The 24,094-nt window shown below is 36.3% G+C and overlaps 1 pseudogene; it reads left to right on the top strand.

Moving 5' to 3' along the window:
• The first annotated feature begins 7,917 nt into the window (after window positions 1-7,917).
• On the top strand, window positions 7,918-10,177 carry LOC143563102 (exocyst complex component EXO70H1 pseudogene; annotated as a pseudogene).
• The last annotated feature ends 13,917 nt before the right edge of the window (window positions 10,178-24,094 follow it).

The raw sequence follows: 24,094 nt of genomic DNA, 5'->3' as shown, positions 1-24,094 counted from the left end.
AGGAACCACTTTCGGCTCAGGAAGCTCTTTCACATCCGTGAAAAACATGGGATGTGGCACCACACGAGCGGAGACGTAGAAGAACACACTCTTCCACTCATGCAAACTGGGTGGTGCATCCAGAGCAATGGCCTTTGCACCAGGGCGGGTGTGCAAGTTATACCATCCCTGGGCAAAACGCCACCGATAAAAAGCCGATAACCTATCATCCGTCGGAGTAATACCGAGACAATGACAGGTATATTCGAAATGGCGAAGACGATCCATTCTGAACGGATGAATCTGGCTAAGATGCCACCCAAAAACACCCAGAACATCCACAAAAAATCGGGTAAGGGGCAAACGAAAATTGCCCAAAAAGAAATACTCCCGATACACGGAAATCTTGCCGGCAGGAGCCTCTCGAGCAGTCCTGCCAGGGGCAGGCAACTTGGGCTCATACTCAGGGCCAAGATTGTACACCCTGACAATATCGTTGAAGTCCTCGGCTGACATACGACAGCCGACGAACTCCATAGAATTATTCTTCTTAGTCTTGGAGGTTTGGGAAGACTCAGCCATGAAAATAAAGAAGACAATAAGAAGAAATGAGAGAAGAAGAAAACGATGAGAAATGGTGCTTAAGGCGGTGTAATCTCCCCCTATTTATACTAATCGCAATTAATAAGGGACAGGGGTACAAAAGGGATATTTAACACGTGACCCAATCTGAAAGCACCACGATAATAACGTGACAGAGGGTATGCACTACAGCTGGGCGCGTCACCGGGATTCTCGCCCACTCGCCTGACACAGGCAGAAAGTCTGCAGGGCAGAGCAACCGTCTTCATACTGTCACGTCCAGCAGTCGTTTCACTGAATTGCATTTAATTCACTCACCAACGCCAAACTACACGTCATCCACATAAAGGGAAACAAAAACGGTAAGTGTTGGCAGAAAATGTTACGCCAAAAATAAGCGCCAACATGGAATGATTAAATATAAATCACCCGCAAAATAGGCGCAATCGTGGAATGATTTAAGATAAATCACCCGCCAAAATAGGCGCAATCATGGAACGATTTAAGAAATCAATCGCCAAAATAGGCGACATCATGGAATGATTTAAAGATAAATCACCCGCCAAAATAGGCGCAATCATGGAATGATTTAAGAAATCACCCGCCAAAATAGACGCAATCATGGAATGATTTAAGAAATCACTCGCCAAAATAGGCGACATCATGGAATGATTTAAATATAAATCACCCGCCAAAATAGGCGCAATCATGGAATGATTTAAGAAATCACTCGCCAAAATAGGCGACATCATGGGATGATTTAAAGATAAATCACCAGCCAAAATATGCGCAATCATGGAATGATTTAAGAAATCACTCGCCAAAATAGGCGACATCATGGAATGATTTAAAAATAAATCACCCGCCAAAATAGGCGCCATCAATGAATGATTTAAGATAAATCACCCGCCAAAGCAGGAGCCAAAATGGGATGATTTAAGATAAATCACCCGCAGAAATATGCGACATCACCGAATAATTTAAGTATAAATCACCCGCCAATGTAGACTACCAAACGGGATGACCCAACATGAATCAACCGTCAACCAACGGTTATGACTAATGAAGTCACCCGTCCAATATGTGGAAATACCCACGAAAATAAACCAAACCAACAAGGAAAGAAGGTGAAAGCCAAAAGCCCATAATAAGTCCACAGCCCCCACTTCTTGAAGGAAGGGCGACTATGGACTAGGGGGACTTGTAGAGGTAGGGTATGAAACCCACCATTTGGCTAAGTATGACACTAATTGCATACGCCGGGCGAAACACTAGGCGCCAGGAAGCCACTAACGCAAGGCGTAGTGCATGGCACGAAGAGTGGAGTCCAATATAGCTTTTTCGGACACCTCGGGAATGGTAATGCAAAGGTCCCACCAGCATGGGACAAAAAGATGGTAACCCACATAGGGATAAACACCAAACCAATGGGGATTGGACAACACATAAAGGATGGTACAAACAGTACAATCAAATCCTTGTCAAAAGGCCATGATGTCCACCAACTTCCACCAACCACCACGGCCGCACGAGTGGGGAATATTATTGGTGGAGAACCTGACAACGTGGTTGGTCACACACTCTCTCCTCCGGCTATAAATACCAGTAAACCTCCAATGGTAAAGGATATACTCACTCTCACTATCACTATCAAATTATACCCTCTCGTATTATCAAATACTGATTCTCACGCCGGAGGGTGGTTACGAGAGAATCCCCCCCCCAATTCCTCGTAACGAGCTCACGGTGTTTTATTTTGCAGGATACACTTGTCTGTGCCAAGAAGGTTTTACAACCCATCGTGTAGAATACTTAACCATTACCCTCAGACTAACGTGTTAAACCTTGAGGGGTGGATTTGTGTTTCTTCACTCCTCTTAAATTGGAACCACTCTTTTGTTTTTTTATGGATATACATCAACGTCTGTTATACTAGAAAACGTCAACAAAAAACAAAAGGCTCGATATTAATGTTGATTTTGACAATATAATTGGTTGTCAAAGGAATATGTGATTGGAATTAACAAACATGTAAAGAATGTAAAGAAGACAAAATGGTTTCTAAATTTAGTGTAAAGTTAAAATATAAAGAGTGATTAAAATGAGAAGTGTTAAAAGGATTTGTGATCACAAAAAAAGCCTTAGAAATAAAAAAATATAATAATAATAATAAATCATAACTCAAAATATAAATAAAAAACAAAAAAAAATTTAAAAAGCTAAAATGTTTCCGCTATCATTACCGTTCAAAACAAAAATAAAAAAATCAACAAAAAGACACAATGCCGAGATTAAAGACACAATAACGGAAATGAACAAAAAAACACAATTATAACTAAAAAAAGACACATTAAATCGCAAAATATAGTACAATGCCGAACTAAATATATTACAATGTTGAGTAATATAAGTATATAACACAATATAAAGAAAAAAAGACACAATGTCAAGGACAAAAGAGACAATCAATGACGAAAATAAACACAAAACATAATGATAAAACAAAACGACACAATGATCTTTTTCACTCACCATTTTTTATAGTCAGAGAAAGACGGTGGAAACATTTTTGTGTCTTTAATTTTTATTTTTTATTAAATTTTGAGTTACGAATTTTTTTATTATTTCTTAATGTTTTTTAGGGATTTTTTTGTGTGACTACAAATCTTTCTTATTCTTCTCATTTTTATTCATTTTTATAAAATAACTTGACTCTAAATGTAATAGTAAAATGCATCAAAACGTTTTATTTATTATGACTATTTTAAGTAAAATTAAGTTATAATTGTATAAATTAAACGCTCTTATGTATATTACAATTATAAAAACCATTTAGACATAATGCTTCGAGTATAATGAAAAATAGGAAGGTAAACATGCAAACAATTCAAAAATATGTGCACCACGTGAAGAATCAAAGAATAATATTTTTGTTATATAAATGAAACTAGATCAAACTATTAAGTTTCAACTAAAGCGTGGGATTATTTTGAGTTTTGAGCCTTTCAAATCTTTTCGTGGGCTTCTTTCTACTATTCAACAAAGTCAAAGTCAAATTTTGACTTAAGACTTTCGATAAGTACCGTTCGAAATGAACCAGATGTTATCTAGAGCTGACAATTTTGAAACTTCAAAATAAAATTCGATTATTTGAGTATTAATTATTTTTAAAACTAACATTACAATTATAAATGCATAAAAGAACCCATGACCAATTAATCTAGTGATATGAGATTGGTTTAAATCCTTGCTAATGTGCAAGTACGGTAGAATTATGGTGGTAAATAAAAAATACCTAAGTAAGAAATAGCCTTCACTGCAATTATTATGAATATATAATAATACTAGTAAGTTTCATCCGTGTGATGCTATGGGAAAGTGCCCATGCGTAACCAAACATAAAACCGAATATGTCATTTAAATATAATAATCTAAGTTATTATTAACTGATGAAAAACAACAACAATAATAATAATAATGAGAAATATTCAAATAAAAAGTGAGATTTTCCTAAAAATGCTAGGAAGAGGGTATTTTAGTCTAATACAAAACCCATTTAATTTAATTTTAAACACCCACTTAATTAATCTTAAAAACTCACTTCAATTTTCACTCATCTCCTACAACCACCACCGTCCACCGCCACCACCTTGCCGGAAAAGTTTTCGAAAATTTCGCCGGAAAATAAAACACTATGAAAAAACACAATGAAAAAAAAAACACAATGTAAAAAACACAATAGAAAAAACACTATGAAAATAAAAACACAATGACAAAAACACAATGTGAAAAAACAATGCAAAAAACATTATGTAAAAATAAAACACAATTGTATAACACAATTTTGGTAAAACACAATTTGTAAAAAACCCAAAATTTTTTTTTATTTTTATATAGCAATATGATACGCATATAAAAGATAACAAAACACTCGTTATTAAAGTGAAAATGTTTATAAAAAAAATTTTCGTATAAAAAAGTTATGAACGTTTTAAAATGATATGAGAATTTTTGACATGTGTCTTGCATGTCAACAAATGTGTTATCCCTATTATGCCCTTACTCTTGTTTTATATTTGATTTTCCCTCTAATCTAATCTCAACCATTCAAGTTTAAAATTAATAGACAAGATTATTTCATATCTTTCCTATAAAAACTAATCTTCTTATTATAACTCATAATAATAATAATAATAATAATAGGTATTATAATTATAACATATATAGTGTCAACAATTTTAAAACAATAACCCAATAGAAAACATCTCACTATTAGTTAAAAGACCTCTAGCAATGGACACAATCGTCGGTTGTCTCTCGGTGAATATACCATCCATGGATGAAAGTATTTTCAAAAACTAGGCAAGAATATTTGCCAACGGATTACCAATTACATTTATAAAAGTTATTTTGTATTTTTCAATTATATTATCCGTTCAAAATCCACCGTGATGCGGGATCCATGAAAAAAGGATTTGGATTTTATTAAGTTTTCGTTGATCAACCAATAGATTTTTATTATATTTTGTTGTTTATTCAATTTACTACTTGGGTATAAAATACATTAAGTAACTTTACAGTGCCATGTGAGGTTAGATTTGTTTGAATCAAATAAAACATAGTTAGCAACGTGATTTGTGGCTCCTAATTATAAATATAAAACTAACAATATTTGTGGATCTCAAGACATATTTACTACTGATTTTATAAAAAGAAATATATTTAATAATTTAATGAAAGCCAAAATCCTAACAACAATCTTTCTATAGATCTAACGCTCCTAGTTGTTATTGTCTACAATTTCTTTTAAAAGCGTTTGAAACCATCTCTAATACCTGAATATGTTTTCATATTACGTATGTCAACCATGTTCATACTGATTTTGACATTTCAAGCTTGAATCACCCATGAACAAAATCAATGAAAAAACCTACCACTATAAGAAAAGCTCCTTGAGTCAGGTTTTGAACCTGAGAGCTTAACATCTTAAGCCTTAATTAACCATTACCCCTACATCATTAGACCTAAAAACAAGTATTATATATACTTGTAAAATAAGTTTTGATCAATCTTTTCTCATGTGTTTATATTAGCATAATAGAACTTTAACTTCGATAAATCTTTTAATTTTCTTAAAGTAACTATAAGTAAAACATCCAAATAAGTAACAACAAAAGTTTAAGTTGTAATTTAATTACAACTGCTATAACAAATCAAATATGTAAACAAAATAATAACATAGTTTTTTTTTCACGTTTCCGCTACTATAATCGCTTAAATTCTTATTTCACAATTTTATTCAAATTTAATATGCAGGTGTACTTTAATACACAAAAAGTTCATCGACTTTTTTGAGAGAAAAAATAGAAAGCATGTTAGTTTTTATGATATTTAAGTAAATTAATTTTTGAACCCTATATAATTGTGTCAAATTATGGAATTTGTTCGTGGATCATGATTTTTATGAGGTCAGACCCACTAACGTTAATGGATAGATGATGTTAAAACTTTGACACTATCATAATCCGCTATGTTAATTTAACGTGTACTTATAAATTATGTATTGTTTGTCAATTAAATATGCTTAAGCCGTTGCGTAACTCTTCTGCAAGTGAGTTGCCATATCTAAGAAAACTTTGAAACCAATAAGCCAAAGAATTGGCTTGCTGCACGTTAGTTAATTGAGTTAAGAATAACATTATAAACCGTTCGAAAAAAAAAAGAATAACATTATAACAATCTAGAAACTGTGGGTTAATTTAGCCTGCATGATCTACAAGGCATGCAACCTCATATACGAAAAAACATTCAATTGTCTTTGTAGCCTTTTGGTGCATATGATTTTTATGTATGACAAGTCCAATAATTTGGATAGATTTGGTCAAAACTCAAAATTCAAATATTAAGCTGAAAAAAACTGAAAATAGCCTATCAAAAATATAATTAAAACACACTCTCAATTCATATCCTATACTTAAGAAGGGAAAGAAAAAAACAAATAAATAACATAATTACAAGAAAAGGCAACAAAAAAACATTCAATTGTTCTTTCTAACCTTTGACTTTTGGTGCCTATGATTTTTATGTATAAGACAAGTCCAATAATTTTGACAGATTTAGTCAAGACTCAAAATTCAAATATTAAGCGGAAGAAAACTGAAAATAGCTTATTAAAATTAACATACATTCTCAATTAAGGAAATTAGGTTCTCATATTGTTAAACTCATAGCAAACAAATGTTTTGTCACAATTTTTTTTACATGTTTTTATTTAAATACATAAACCATTTTTTATTAAAGTTAAATGTAAAAGGTGATGATAAATAGACAATGTTTTCGGTCGTATTGAATGAGTTTTTGGTGTTTTTAAAATTAATATATTCCATTTTATTTTATAGATGACTAGATGTAGTTTTAGGTGTTTTAGGTTTTCTTATCATGGATGGTTTAAGTATCCATTCTATAAGACCATGCGACATGGCCGCCAAGTGAAAAATGTGATCCTATGAGGCACCATTGCCATTTCTGGAACGTTGTATCTTGTGGCATTGACCACGACTGTTAACCCGAGCATAAGCCCACTCATAGGTATCTCCCCTCCTTTTGACTATTTTCTAACGGATATAAACTCATAAAATTAACTCCAAACTACATTTTTTACATTTTCAATTTTCAGAAGTTATATAACCTTGAAAGGGATTCCTCCTCTTTATCATCTATGTTGGTTGGGATACCATCACTACACAATCATTTGTGCTTTAGTTTAAATTATACATGATGATGCTAAAAGCTCGGACTTAAGTACGACAACAAGAAGGATTATGTTGAACAAAGAACGTGAAGCTCTCACGATCATTTGGTTTGTGATTACTTTTCCTAGGACTTCCTATATGGTGAAGATAGTTTTCAAAAAACAATTCCGAACGAGCAAATGACTATTCTCATAACTACTTATGTCGAACGTCAGACATGTCGTTTGACATTAAAATGCTATGTTAGACATAAAAGAAATTTTGTTCCTTTATAAAAAACGCATCGCGTCACTTCGTCAAATAGGATACGTTAACCCAAAAATACAACTTTATTACTATTGTTATTATGCATTCATTTTTTTTATTTATTGTTTAATAAGTTTATACCTACTTTTTATAATGTAATTGTCTAAACATAATAATAATAATAATAATAATAATAATAATAATAATATAACTACTTTAATTAAATAAAAAATAATGATAAAATCGATAGTGTGGGTAAAGTCAAGATAATTTTATGGTTATATGGTGAGTGAAAAGTAAGGAATAATAATCGAAGTCGCATCTCATGCTGATCGGACACTTCTATGATCATTCCATTTCCAAACTACGTATTTTATCCCTAGCATTTCTTAATTGACTTTTAATATTATCACCTTTACCTTTCATTCCAATTTTATGCAACAAAACAAATATTCCAAAAACATAACCATTGTTTGACTTCATTCCTTAAATCCCAACCTCTCATTTTTTTTTCAAATATGTTTTGTTTCATATTTTTCATCACCGCGTTTATATCCTTTGACCCATTCAACAATTAAAAAAATTAAAAAACCAAACATTGTTGCCAACCATCCTCTATATATACACCCTCATTTGTTCACTTTCCTCACTTCCAAAACTTATATTATCTCTAGCTATTTAAACACTTGTTCATAAACATTTAACACTTGTTCATAAACATTTCACACTTGTATACTTGTTTTATAAACACTTGAATACAATCATGAGGGGTTTGTTATTTACGTCCAAAACTTCATCTCCGGCTAGCACGCCTTCGTGCACGCCGTCGCACCACCGAACCTTTTCGGCTTCGATCCAAGAGGAAGACTTGTTATACGCCGAACAAGTGATCAAACGATGGGACCTCGATTCACCTAGCCACACGAAACTTGACTCCTTATTCACCGGAGACAGGCGCGAAGCTAGGCAGTTTATTAAATCGGTTAACAACTTGCAATCCGCAATGAATATGTTCGTGTCCGAAAGTGCGAGCTCGGAGAAGATTATTCATGCGCAAAAATTGATGCAAGTTGCCATGAAGAGGCTAGAGAAAGAGTTTTATAAAATATTGTCCACGAATCGAGATGTTCTCGATTCGGAGTCTGTTTCTGGTTCGGTTTCGGTTTCTGCTCGATCTTCGAGAGCGAGATCGAGTGTTTCTGACGATGATAATGCTTCCGAGGAAGATGATCAGGTTTCACTGTCGACAGTGACAAATCTACAATGTCATTGTCAGATTTGGTTATGCCGGATCTTAAATCCATTGCGGATTGCATGATCCGCTCTGGGTATGGAAAAGAATGTGTGAAGATTTATAAAATCCTCTGAAAATCGATTGTTGACGAGACAATGTATAATCTCGGAGTCGAGAAGTATAGTTTGAATCAGATTAATAAGATGGACTGGGAAGTAATGGAACCGAAAATCAAAACATGGTTACACGCGGAGAAAGTTGCGATTAAATCGCTCTTTTCGGGTGAACGGATACTATGTGATTGGGTCTTTTCGTCGTCTGATAAGATCCGAGAATCGTGTTTCGCGGAAATATGCAAGGAACCGGCGGTCGCATTGTTTGAGTTCCCGGAACTCGTGGCAAAATCGAAGAAATCGATGGATAGAATGTTCCGGACATTGGATATGTACACTGCGATATCAGAACAGTGGCCGGTGATTGAAACGATATTCTCGTTTGAGTCAACGGCCACTGTTCGCACGCAGGCGGTCTCGGCGTACGTTAAGCTCGGAGACGCAGTCCGAGTTATGTTAACAGACTTCGAGACCGCCATGCAGAAGGAGACATTAAAGTCTCCTGTCCACGGCGGAGGAATCCATCCGCTAACGCGTTATGTTATGAACTACCTAGTTTTCTTAAGCGATTATTCGGACGCGCTTTCCGATATTATGGCGGACTGGCCGCTCCAGGCCGGTTCGCCATTGCCGGAATCTTATTTCTCAGCCGTGAATTCCAGCGAACCATCGTCAATTGCCGCCCGCTTCGCGTGGCTGGTGCTTGTTTTACTTTGCAAGATCGACGCGGGCGCCGAGCTTTACAAGGATGTAGCGCAATCGTACCTGTTTCTAGTCAACAACTTAAACTACGTCGTTTCGAAGGTTAGTAACTCGAATATCCGCCTTTTAATAGGCGAAGACTGGTTGATTAAACACAACCAAAAAGTCAAACAATACGCGGGAACCTATGAGCGGATGGCGTGGACTAAAGTGATCCAATCACTGCCCGTGCATCCTGCAGTTGATAATTTATCAACTGAGGATGCACGAGACTGTTTCCGATGCTTCAACCTAGAGTTTATTGGAGCGTGCAAGAAACAGTCTGCATGGGTCATCTCGGACCACAAACTCCGAGATGATATTAAAATCTCGTTGTCGAAAAAGATATTGCCCGCTTATCGGACACTATATGGGGTGTTTTCGAGGTGTTGATTCGGTGGTGCGATATGCACCGGATGATTTGGGTAATTACTTGTCGGATTTGTTTCACGGTACCGGAGCTCCGGGGAGTAGCAACGGGTCGTCACATTCATCTTCGTCTTCTAGCTCTCGTGCCGGCCGTTGAGACGGCTTAGACTTTAGAGTATGTTGATGAAATATTTTTTTTATTATTTGGGATGTAAAAACAATACATATTGGAAGTTAGTAATAATACAATTTTTTATTGGTTTAACGGTTGTTTTTTGTTTTGGTGATTCTTTTTAATACATAGTTTAATTTAAATAATTAGCTATAAAAAGTGTATAAAAATGTTATATATTTTGCTAATATTGAAATGGATAATGTAGACATACAATCGACTACTTCCTTCTCTTTCTATTGAATAACCAAAGTCGGTTTGATTTGGTCATCCGGCTAATATATCATAAGTACATAACTGTAACCGATCTTCATATGAAAGATTAGTTTACCATAACAATAACCGAATGGTCGATTATGAAGTGGTTTTGGTCAAGTTTGGTTAGTCTTTTAATGTTATTTTCTTATCATTTTGTTCTTTTGTTCCGGATGAAAATGGTTTAGTTATGGTGTTCTGAACTCAATTAAGAAGTTTAGATGCTGATAAATGTCGGTTTAAAGTTTGGTTATGGTGTTTCAAGCTCAGTTACGAGATTAGCAACATAAATTTAAATGTTTGTATATAAAAATGAAGGTATATAATATAAAAATAGAGGTATAAAATCTGAAAAAACACAAACATACAAGTACCGTACAGTTTCGGTAAACGAAGACACGTTAACTACAACTCTAACCGAATGGTCACCAATCATATTCCCTTAATCATTACCAATCGATTGTTTCGGTTATGAATAATTTTAATTAATATTTTCAATTAACAGTATAGTTTTGGTATAGTTTTAGTTATAGTTGGGTTTTTACTCTTCACTACCCAAAACATTAGATATGCGTTAAAAGTGATTATGCTTTAAACACATATTTTGGTTTCATTAAAGTAAAACTTTACAAAATACTTCAAAATAGAGCCACACAAATATAAAATAAACGGATAGTATTGTTTATAGTTTCATTTCTTGTATTGCTATCTAATTATGTATTTTTATAGTAAGAGTCAACATTTGATAATATAGCTTAATAAAAAAAATGAAGTCACGAAAGTACGTTTGGTGTGTTATTTTTGTAAGAGATAACATTAGGGGCGGATCTACATGTATCGTTATGGGTTCATGGGAACGCACTGAGGTTTAGTTTTTTAGCATAATTCTTATATAAAGTATGAGAGTGAATCTATATGTAAAGATCACGCCTTGCAACTGATGGAACCCAAGTTCCATTCTTTCTGTTCTGTAGCAACTTTCTTTTATTTCCTAAATAACTAAATAATGTTTAGGATTTAAATCTTTTACCACCAACCGATTCCTATCATAATTACATGTTGTCTTTGCCTATTGCTTCCCATGCTCTCCTACTGATTTGGTAATTGTTTTCTTAATCATATTTTGTTGTCGTTCATCTTTGAAAATGCTTTAACTTTGACTTCAATTATAGGTGGCCACTCATATCCGGTAATATTTAAATTTGCAATCTCCCCATAACCACAATACTTTAAAGAAAGTATTTACAAGGAAAGAACCCGGAGAACATAGTGGCTTTACTGTTTCGAACCTACACATTTGATTGTGTCACCTCGACTTAGGGCTTAGACGTATGACCACAAGTTGGTACATGTTTTGTAAATATATCAAAGTTATGGGTTAGTTAAATTTAGCGGAAGACCTTAGATTTGAATATAATATTAATTTACAATGAAAATTTACTTGGGAATTAAATACCCAAGTATGAGTTTACAAAATATAGGTTTCATATTACAAAGATTTTATATAAAAAACGGAGTCATCTTGTAACGCGCTTCCATCTTCATAAGACTCCAATCCTTGCTAATGCTACTTATGCTTAATTACCTGCAATGAGCTGGAAAAATACGTCAGCTATATGCTGGTGAACACGTTATGACTCTATAAAACATTTGAATGACATTACAATACAAATATAGTTTTCTCGACAAGCTTAGCGGAAACATTTCTACTTCCAGTCTATGTACCACTGCCTTACACACACAATTGTTCCCGAGCCACGTAGCCTTTACTGGAAACTAGTTATGACCGTTAGCCTGCGGCCACGTAGCCGTTGACTGTTTAGGCTGAACAGTTATGTTTGGATCCAGACACATGTGTATTCGGCCTGAGTTGATTTTATTCTCTACTTTGTATTATGACGTTTTAGAGATCACATAATCTCATGTAAACATAGACTGACTCGTTAAGACAAACACCCGTTCATCTTATCGAGTATAAAATATGTTTTGGCTGATTAAAAAGGTTAACGTATTCACCTGTACCGTCGGTGTTGGAAACCTTGACTGATTGATTGATTGTGAGTGATATTTAACCTATACATAATAGGTTTGTATAAATACCTGAATAGTGTTTTGATTAAGCTATGATTGCTAAGCTTAACCTTGAAATCGTTTATCTTTGATTGTGAATGAAAACACTTAGTTTTTATGTGACGTTTGATGTAGCATGCTTTGGCTTAATAGGTTATAACACGTTGGTAAGTTTCTTCCGGTAAGTTACGGGTCCCTCAGTTGAATGTGATTTGTACGAATTACTTTCCTTGGGCAAGAAACTTACTACTAGTGATATCACTCTTACAGTTTACTACATGCCCGCCAAAATATATCTTTGGTTAACATTTACTTTGCAATGAAGTAACGTTTGTCAAAACTCGTTTATGAATGTGAATGTTTACAAAATACTTTCAAGGTTAAAGGCCATAGCCTCGATTGATTGTCTAAGCTATAATTCAAATAACTTAAACATAACTCGTAACTTAGATTGAATACTTAGAATGATAATAAGAAAAAAGCAGGATCTTGATCTACTCGTTTATGTGTTTGCTACTCGATTATAACTTCAAAACTTGCACAAACTTTGAGAAAATGGCACATCGGCTTGACACGGCAATAGGGAACGCCTTTCTCAGTTAAGTGCGTTAAAAATTGAGGTGAGAGTGGGATGAAAATGGCTTCAAACCCGTCACCCCTTTTATAGGCGATTTCAGGGCCCCATCGCGATACGCAATGGGTTTTCTCAACCCCGTCGCGTATCGTGGCGCCGCAATTTGACGCCGCCTCATAAGAATGTGACACGTGGCCTGTCATATCTTGCTACGTGTTGACACGTGTCTAGTGACTCAGCATGGTCATCGCGATACGCGATGGTTGTTATGATTTGGGCCGTAGCGTATAGCTACGCCGCCCATTTCTGGGTCTGCGTGCAAGTCCATCGCGCTACGCGATGGGCTTATGTTTTCCCCGTCACATATCGCGATGGGTGAAGTTTTCAGAATATTCAAATTTGGTCCCAATACTTTATAAGTTAACAAATCTAGCTAGAATTTTTATAGGGTTAAAGATGCGGTGTTACACCGTGTAATTATTTAGAGGTTGTAACAAAGGGTGTTGAAAGATGTTTTCTTCAAAGAAGCATGTGAGGACGGAATTGTGTGATAGGATGGGTGATGGATCGTTAAACGATTTTTGCATTTGTTACATTAAAAAGGAGTTCCTTCAACAAGTTCCGGTCGAAGATGTAATGCAACCTTTTCAAAAGATGAAAACTCACAAAACAGAGAACAAATATAGGAAGTTTCTTTCCCTTTTTTTAAATCGAAAAGACCATCGTATTTATATCATGTGTTTTTTTTTTTAATTTCTAGTTAAGATTTGGATTTTGTTACTGTATCATATTATATAATGTGATAAACCTTACCTGACCTGACCTGAACCATTGAACTGGCCCAAACTGAATCGGAAATTTTTAGGTTCAGTCGTATGAAAACAGTGAACCCACTAGAAAATTTTTTTGGATCTGCCATTGATAAAATATATATGATTAACCTAAAACCCGATTAAATTGAACCAATTAACTGAAAACACGATCAACACCTTTAGTTTCGTGTTCATTGTTTGGTTTGAAGTTTGAAACCATGTAAACTAAGATAACTCAACCCATTTGGATAAATCATTAGCGGTCAGGGCAATTTGAAAATACCAAAAATAAAGATATTAGTTTTGGGAAAATGAATGACAGTTGAAGTCGGTTAGTTAATAATACAATGTTTTTAAAGGGGAACTGCGTGATCTTCTTTAGCATTTGTGAAATTACGTTAAATCGTTTCTCGAATGGTGACCTCTTCTCGTCGTCAAACTTTCACAAACATTAATGAAAAGTCTAACCATTAAACCGTTTCTTAAATAGGGACCTCTTCTTGTCGTTAAAGGTTAAACTTTGGCAACTAGACAGCCAAATAAACAACTATCATTGTCGTGTCATAAATTTACAAGAATACAAGTCATAGAAGGGGATAAGAATACGACGTATAAATGTATATAATTGAAAATTTCTTATACTAAATGCAGTTCTAAATTGCGATACATGCTATAGCAACTTGTATGAAGTTTGACACATTCCCATTTAGCTTATCTTAACGACTTTATATTCATAGGGCAAGTGGTGTAGGCTAACAACACATTACAAACCAAAACAAAGCTAACTGGAAACTGAATATACAAGTAATTTGTGTGAACTCTTGGATGGCAAAAGTGGAATTGCACTAATTTTGACGTTATTTTATTAATATTGTGAAATAACGTTAAAAGTGGCGGAAGGTTAATCAGGCATCATGTGGTGGCGTTGATAGCCGAAAGACAAGGGTATATGCACCAATCGGCGATGTCCCGATGGTTGAGTATTATGCGTCTTATGTCCAAGGCTTGATGCAAAACTACTATCGAGCTGGGGGTCTCACCGGAAGTAGCATCTCCATTCCTAAAGGGTAGAGATAAGACTGTCTACATCTTACCCTCCTCAGGCTCTACCATAGCTTTGCTATTGGTAGAATATACTTATTATGATGATGATGATGACTCGTCGACTTCTGGTGAAATCTAGATTTTTATTTCTCGCATCTCTGTCTACTATTATATAACTAATTTATACTGCTGGTTTACTAAAATATACTAAATCACTAGAAGATTTCAGTTATATCTTAATCTTAAAAATATAATTTTATAATTCTTAAATCTTCATTATTATTTATTTTTAATTTTTAAATCTTCATTTTTTTTCTTATTTCATCAGTGACTGATGACAGACAGTCCATATAACATACAAATGTTCCTAGAAACTGTTTCTTTACAACATGTTTGATTTATTAAACTTTCCTAATACATGGGTTTCTAGCTTGTCCAAGTTTCCACTGTTCTACAATAAGCTGGAATTCTTTAATTCGCTTCTTACAAATTGGTTTAAAACAAATTATGAACAGGCTTTGGTTTGGCCCAAACTAGTGAGGCCCAATTAGACCATGTTAATTCAATTTCTAAAAATATGAATTTGAGCCCAAGCTCATGTGGACACTCCAGCCAAAATGGGCCATCTTCCATTTCCCTCGGCCTATTTTTTTAGTCCAGAATCCAGATCTTCATAAATTATTTGATGGTTCCGGCTTGAGGTGAAAATCGAAACCGGTTAACCGGTTTTTAACCGTAATGTATAAACCACTTAGTAACGATGGTCAGGAACCAGTTTGGACTTTTGAGGCTGGAACCGATGTGTAACCGGTTAACCGAACATAGATTTATAAGGTTAGTGGTAATAAGTTTAATTTCAATAGGTTATGGTTAATTTCAACAGGTTATTGCCGGTTAAAGAGTTAAAAACAAAAAACGAAGCAATTACATAGGTTATGGATTTCCCACTCAAAAACCGGTTAGGAACCGTAACCGGTTATTGACAATATCCAATTTCGATTTTTTGATCACTAACTAGTTACTGTTAGTAATCGATTAGTCAGAAACCAGTACATCGATATTTGGACCGCTAGTCGGCCTTGGAATTGGTTTTTCGAACAGGAGTACTTTATTTTATTTTTATTAAATTTTATAGTCCGGAAATGATTAAAAAGTAGAAACACCAATTTTTTCATATATCACTTAAAGATGGGTGTTAAATACTTAAATGAGAATAAATTGGATCTGCCTTAATGGTAGAGCATTCACTTTACTAGTGAGAGGTATGGGGTTAAACCTCACTATCACCAATTTATATGGGAGATATGAGGGATGACCCTAGATTGCCACGTTTCGAGTCCTGATCTCACCCGGTTTTACCGGCTCCTCGCTGTCGTGCCATTTGGCGGACGTGGGGGTCGGGTTTTATCCGGTGAATCCCTCAATAGGTGGACTGCTAGGGGCTCCGTCCGCCAGAACTAGTGCGACTCGGGCTACCTTTAGCTAATGGGGGGCGCGTACGAAGTGCCCGGCGTTACTTAGTTTGTCGTTAAAAAAAAAAACAACTTAAATTAGAATTCATATTTAAATAAAAGATCTAGAAAAAATCTATTTGTAAATATTTGATTTGAATAAGGGAAAATTCTTTAAATAGCCATTTTGAGAATAGGGAATGAGAAATAACACAAAATCTATATATATTTCCAAAATAGCCCACTAAATTTGGTGTGAGGCGACGGTATCTGGCGAAATCTTTAAACCAATAGAAGTCTGAGAAGTGTAACTTTTTTTTGAAAATATAACGATTTATTGAAAAATGTTGGGGGAGGGGGGGGGGGGCAGTCCATATTTTCCACTAAATGTTTTTCTAATAAAACAGTTTTGTCCGACATTATAATAATGTTTCATACCAGATCCCTTCAAATTCCAAAAACATGGGATATTGTGCCTTCAAACTCAGTCTTTTAAGACGCATTTCGTGTGAACTTATACCAAGAAGACCATAATTTTGTAAATATTGAGGGACCCGTCCATAATTTTTCACTAAATCTTATTCTCAAAAGCTTTCTAGCCAGACGGTTTATTTAGGTTTTCTATCTGACCCCTACAAGTTTTAAACACATAGAAAAATGTGACTTTTAATTTTTATCTTTCAAGACACTTAAATGGTAAATATGTACCAAGGGGATCATAATTTTGAAAATATTGAGGGACTCGTTCATATTCCTTCACTAAATCTTATTATTAAAAATCGTCTTGTCAGACGGTTCATTAAGTATTCTTATCTGACCCCTATAAGTTTTGAGCACATGAAAAAATGTGCCTTTCAACTTTGTCTTTCAAGACACAAATCTATTAAATTTGTACTAAGGAGACGATAGTTTAGTTCAACTCTTACGTGTCCGTCCATATTTTACATTATATGTATAGTATCATCTTCCTCAATATTTTACATCTCTTCAACAATCAACTCTAATTCTTGAATCAAAACCATGAAGTTTAAGAGGGGGGGGGGGGATTAAGTGGAGGTTATGGATGTTGGGTGTAGATTTTATTATCCTCGGAATTGAGCATAACTTGAGGATGTTGACTTAAGCTGTTATTCTGAGGAAGGTACGTTAACTAATTCAATTGTCCTATGTTATCTGATTGTTTTGCAGATAAGAGCACGTGTTAAATATGTTTATAAGAACGTGGATTGCAACGAAATACTGCTTGAACTTCGTCAACAAACAACGTGGGCAGCAACGGCTTGTTGAAGAAATAGTCTAGGGTTTCCGGAATAATCGGAATAACAGTTGTAATCTTCATATTATAAATTCGAGCTGATAGTATCGATAGGTTACACACAATTCACTTGTTTAGCTGCTAGTACTCATTGTATCACTTAGCTCACGTATACTAATCAGCTCCAACCTTTGTAATCACCGATTTTGTTATTAATAATATCGACGGTGATAGTTTTCACCGTCCGGGGGTTTTTTGTGCCGGAGATCATAATAATCAAGCGTAATTCGACTAAAAGTTAAGTTCATAATCTTTAACCGAAGAGTTTCGATTAAAGATTACGTTGTAAACTCTTGACCGAAACGAAGATTATCATAATCAAGGGTTTTTTTCCCTCGTAATCATATCTTTGTGTTCGATCTTATTATCAACAAGCACTTCACCTCACGCACTAATTTGATCAAAAGTTGTTTTGTCAATTTTTGACTGAAACAATTTGGCGCCCACCGTGGGGCAAACGGTGCTTTGATCATTATCAACTCTCAAACTAAACCCTACTCTCAATAACCACAACATGTCTTCCCTACCGAAGATTGTTTCCTCTTCTTCCGCAGCCTCAGATTCCTCCGGGAAACCTTCCATGCCTTCTCCTCCTCCTTCTGCTGTTGTTATTCTGAAGAAACCTAACAACATTCAGAAGAAAACTGCTACTCCAGTATTTTCGGGATCGAGACCGTCTCCCCAGGATCCCGTTATGGTATCTAATAATGAAATTTTGTCTATTTATAAGCGGTTACAGGAACATATGGATCGCCAGAACAAGACCAACCAGATGCTGGTGAAGGAACTGGAAGATATCAGAAAAGCCAAGAAGCCGGCGGAACAATTCACGCCATTAATCCCGAGATCTCTGGATTTCACTCCTCTAGGATCCTCAGGGGTGCGTCCGGAGTCAACCACGGCGTACAACCCTGTATCCTCGCTTTTTCAGCACTCAGGGTCTGCGGGATTGTACTCATCCGGATCCCAAGGATACTTGCATGCATCCTTTGCTGGGCCGTTTCAACATGCAGGATCCTCAGGATTGTCGCAGCGGGGAGGATCCTCAGGTCCTTATCAGTAGACGCTATCCTCAGGATTAGCGCAGCAGGGAGGATCCTCAGGTCCTTATCAACAGGAGTTATCCTCAGGATTGGCGCAGCAGGGAGGATCTTCAGGTCTTTATCAGCAGGTGATATCCTCAGGATTTCCGCAACAGGCAGGATTCTCAGGAGTACCTCTATCAGGGTCCTTCAATCCTCAGCAGCCATTTGCTCGGACTCAGAAATTTGCGGGGTCCTCCGAGATGCACCAGGGAGACTTCATCCCGATGCAGGCTAACACCTCGACCACTCCATTTGTCACTCCAGGAAATACTATGTTCGAGAATGCCAGCTACAACACCCAAACCATTCCTCAGAATATCAATCAGGGTAACACTTTCAATACAATTCCTTTTAATGCTAATCAAGGATTTTTGCAGGATGCAGGCATAAGTTCAAGTTTAGCCCGAGAATTACAAAAAGGTTAAGGACATGATATCAAATGTTCCTGGTGTTACCCGTCCCATAGCTGAAGTTCCCACTGATAGTCACAGAATATCCCGATTTGTACCATCAATTGGTGACGTACAAATCCTAAAACGGCTTCAAACCCCAAATACGAAATGTTTTGGACAAATATCACTCAAGGATAATGTATCCAAATCCGTAAATGTGAGGTATAGTGCTATTATAATAACAACGAATGTATGAACGAAATTGAGATGAACACAATGATTTGTTACGGGGAAAAGCCCTTGATCTGGTTCGGATCGACGGCACAAAAACCTCGGGTGATGACAATTGTCTATCACCACTTTATTAATATAAAAAATAAGGATACAAGGTTTGGAGAATATGATCAGTGTTACAACGAAAGCTATGTGTGTGTGTATGCTGCTGAATTCGTAGTGAGCAGAGTGTGTTGTTGTGTTGGGTGTGTTTTCCTAGCTGATCATACCTCTATTTATACATAAAATACAATAAGTCAATGGAGTTATGAATAATAAAGACTATTAACTAATAATCCCTAAAAATCCGCCTCATCTTGAATATTATCGTAACGGCCACTTTGACCACGTGCTCCATCATTCAGGCTGCGAAATAGGGGGTAGACCAGGTCTTGGAGCCATTACACTTGATAAATATCAGCCTTCATATAAGAAATAACCGTTAATAGCACCAAATACCGAGGATCCATGATCCTGACATAGCTCTGGAACTCTTCAGAAGGATAATTGATCCAGACACATCAATATCTTCTTGACTGCAAGTTAGTGGATAGACTGAGTGTTCTAACCGTTATACCTGCTAAATATTAGACTACACATGAGAACAACCGTTAATTAGTAATAAGTACTGAGGATCCTTGATCCTGATACATGCTAAGGATAACTGATCCAGACATATGCCAGGATAACATATCCACAGTGTCAAATTTCTGTGCACTAACAATTGCCCCCAAAATGGCGGTTGTGATAAGATCACAGCTTTCATTTTTCCTTTGAATTCAAACTTCCTGCAAAAACATATGAGATTTGACAAGTTGGATATAATTGTCACATATCAATGAAGTTTCCATGGGAACTTCCTTTCCGGCTGTATATCCTTCTTCTTGCAAATCATGAACAACTAGTAACACCTGTTTAACCCGGGTGGATGGTTCATCTTTTGAATGGTGAAATCCGGGTTAAGAATTTTGGGTAAGTCCAGGTTACTTATGATTAATAATAATTGAAATTTTTTTGACTATTCTCTTGTTACTAGTTAATCTGAAAGTTTGTTTAATATAGATTTAGTCTCATTGAAGGTTTTAGGAAATAATCATGAGTAAAAATTTTAGGATAGAATATACTTGCAAAAATAATTTAAAGATCTTAAATCCTTGAATAAATAGAGTTTATAAAGATCTTAGCCAAATAAATGTAATCTGACAAGTATAAATCATACCATATGGTCTAATTAGACCTAAGTTACTATAAGTACCGAACCTTCGATGATCCTTGGAGAAGTAATTTAAGGATTTTGAATCCATAAAACCTTGTCTTCGTGATGAACTTAGAAAATCTGTTGCAAATAACTTATAATGTTAACTGGGGTTAAACCCATTAAGTTGGGGACAAGCCCATAAAATAAACCGGGGACAAGCCCGTGCAACTGGGGACAAGCCCGTGTAATCTGGGGACAAGCCCGTGAACTGGTGTTAAACCGGGGACAAGCCCAAACTGGGGACTGGCCCAAGGATACGGATGTTAAATAGGGACTCGCCCAACCCGGGATTTAGCCCAAACATGAGTGACGTTAAAACGCCAAAACCTTAGCTAACATGAAAATGTTAGAAACCTTTGTCTTGTGATAACGTGAAAACGTTATAAACCGGTGGTATGGTACGTCTACCATAAATCGTAGGATCCTCCATATAGCCGAAGACAACGAAATTGTCAGCCACTAAGCGTGTACTGGTCCCGCTGCCCCGGACTATACGTTGGATAGCGTGCGCTCCAGGCGAGAGTGTAGAAACTCTATTTATAAGAAAGGTGAAAACCTTTAAACCTTAGAGGATATGACCATCGGGGGTCATACCCAAACTTGGGCTAGGCCAAGGAAAATAGCGATGTACCTTAAGCATGAGGGAGAGGTGGCCAACCTCTTAGACATTGAACCTCTTATTGAAACCTGCATTGTTACTTAAAACTTGGAAGAGACAAATCGTTAAGAATACATTATCCTTAAAATAATAAGAAATTGAAAAGAATAAGTAATCAGATAGATATTACCAATTTTGGGATCCTTGATCCTTTTAAGGATACTTGATCCTTAGAGGATACTTGATCCTGATCAGAAAAAGTATTTCTTGAGGTGGATAGCATTCCATGCTCTTGGTAACCTGTTGCCTTCCATAGTGAGCAAATGATATGCCCCCTTTCATGCCTCTGACTCGATCAGATAAGGACCTTCCCATTTGGGTGCTAACTTCCCATCAGCCGGATTAGTAGTATTTTGGAAGGCTTTCCTCAAAACTAAATCTCCTTCTTGAAATCTTTTGATCCTTATATTCTTGTTGTATGCCCCAGCTATCCTTTGTTGATATGCTGCCATTTTGATTTTGGCTAAGTCTTTGAGTTCTTCCACAGTATCCAAGTCTTCGAGAAGGATTTCTCTATTGGCCTCAGGATCATGGATGTTTGTCCTAGCTGTTGGAACCACCATTTCTGTAGGGATAACTGCTTCTGACCCAAACACTAATGAGAAGGGTGTTTGACCTGTTGCATTTTTTGGTGTCGTCCTGTCGGCCCAAAGTACATATGGTAGCTCTTCGGCCCATTTTCCTTTATTGGATCCTAGCTTCTTTTTCAAGTTATTGATGATTATCTTGTTGCTTGACTCTGCTTAACCATTAGCTTGAGGATGCACTGGAGTAGAGGTAATCATCTTGATGCCCCAACTGTCACAAAAGTTAGTGGTTCTTTTCCCGATAAACTGGGAACCATTGTCACAAACAATTTCAGAAGGGATACCAAATCTAGTTATAATATTTCGTTTAATAAAGGATATAACTTCCCTTTATCGGACTTGCACGAATGCTTCTGCTTCAATCCATTTGGAGAAGTAGTCTGTCATGGCAAGCATAAAGACCTTTCCACCTGGAGCCTTTGGAAGCTTACCAACAATGTCCATTCCCCACTTCATGAAAGGCCATGAAGAGGATATAGGATACATTGGTTCTGCTGGCTGGTGAAGGATGTTTGCATGCCTTTGACAGGCATCACACTTTTTTGAGTACTCCATTGCATCCTTCTTCATCGTCGGCCAGAAGTACCCAGTCCTAAGTATCTTGGAGAATAATGCTCTCCCCCCTGTGTGGTTGCCGCAATCACCTTCATGAAAGTCCTTGAGTACCTCTTGGACTTCAGGATCCTCTATGCACCTCAAGTATGGACCTGCAAGAGATTTTCTGTATAGCATATCATCTAATAAAATATATTGTGATACCTTGAGTTTGAAAGATTTGGGATTCTCTGTGGCTGGAATTTCTCCATCTTGGATGTATTTTTTGATTGGGAGGATCCAGGATCCTTGGCTGCCCGAGGATAATGGATCCAAAAGTACAATCTGTTTGTCACGTGTTATTTCCCCAACTTCTTGCTCTCCTATTGCTGGCGAGAGTATGTGGATAATTAGGATCTTTGTATCTTCTGGAATTTTCAAGGACGAGGCTAAATTTGCTAAGGCATCCGCCCCGGAATTTTCCTCTTTTGGTACCTGAATAATACTAAACAACTCGAAGGATTTTGCTAATTCCTTCACAACTTCTAAATATTTGATCATTTTCTCACCTTTCACGGCATAAGAACCGTTAAAGTGATTAGTTATAAGTAAAGAATCTACATAAACCTGAAGATACCTGATCCTCATGCTTTTGGCTAATTGCAAACCTGCGATTAAAGCCTCGTACTCTGCTTCATTGTTTGTTTGCTTGGAATTCACAAGCTATGGACTGGGGTAATATGTCCCCCTGTGGCGATTTCAGTAGAATCCCCAATCCTATTCCTCTTACATTGGAAGCACCATCGGTGAAGAGTATCCAAGGATCCTTGGTCTTTTCTAGTTGTTGGACCTCCAAGTCAGCTTCTTTTTGTAGATCACTAGTGAAATCAGCCACAAAGTCCGCCAGTGCTTGAGACTTGATTGCTGTTCTTGGCTCATATTGGAAATCATATGCACTTAATTTTACAGCCCACTTGGCCATTCTACCTGATAACTCTGGTTTTCTAAGAACATTCTTCACAGGATAATTAGTTCTCAAAATAATAGGATGAGTTTCAAAATAATGTCTTAATTTAGTAGAAGCCATAATTGTTGGTGCATAATGTCAGTAGTTCAGTATCTTGTGTTTTGTATGTGTCTGTAATCGTGTTAGATTGTTTGTTTTGGTTTGAATATGGTTTTACACAAGTTCGCCTGTGATGTAGGCGAACTTGGTCACAAGCGAAGTTATGACAACTTCGCCTAGTATGTTAGGCGAAGTTGTCGAGGATTATATATTCCTCACTTCGGCTTGTTTTTTTTAGAGGTTTTTAGCTGAACGTGTTAGTGATTGTTGAGATCACGTGTTGAAGGGTTGCAATACAATCGTGTTTATTAGTATTGTAACGTGTGTTTGTGTTTCGGTTCAACGTATTATATATCTTACGCTCGTATCGTATTACGTGGGGATTCCGCACCCTCGTGTTACGAGATACTCCTGTGTAGATCCGGCTGGGAACCTACAATTGGTATCAGAGCTTTTGCTCGTGATTGTGTGGTTCGGGATTATCACACGGGTGTTAAGATCGTTCCGTTCGACTATTCGCGGAACGAGTTTA

This window comes from Bidens hawaiensis, unplaced genomic scaffold (genome assembly GCF_021521415.1).
Source record: "Bidens hawaiensis isolate Kalapana, Puna unplaced genomic scaffold, B.hawaiensis_p1.1 tig00021322_1, whole genome shotgun sequence".
Taxonomy (NCBI): domain Eukaryota; kingdom Viridiplantae; phylum Streptophyta; class Magnoliopsida; order Asterales; family Asteraceae; genus Bidens; species Bidens hawaiensis.
Note: the sequence above shows the minus strand (reverse complement) of the source record. Positions and strands in the feature narration are given on the sequence as shown.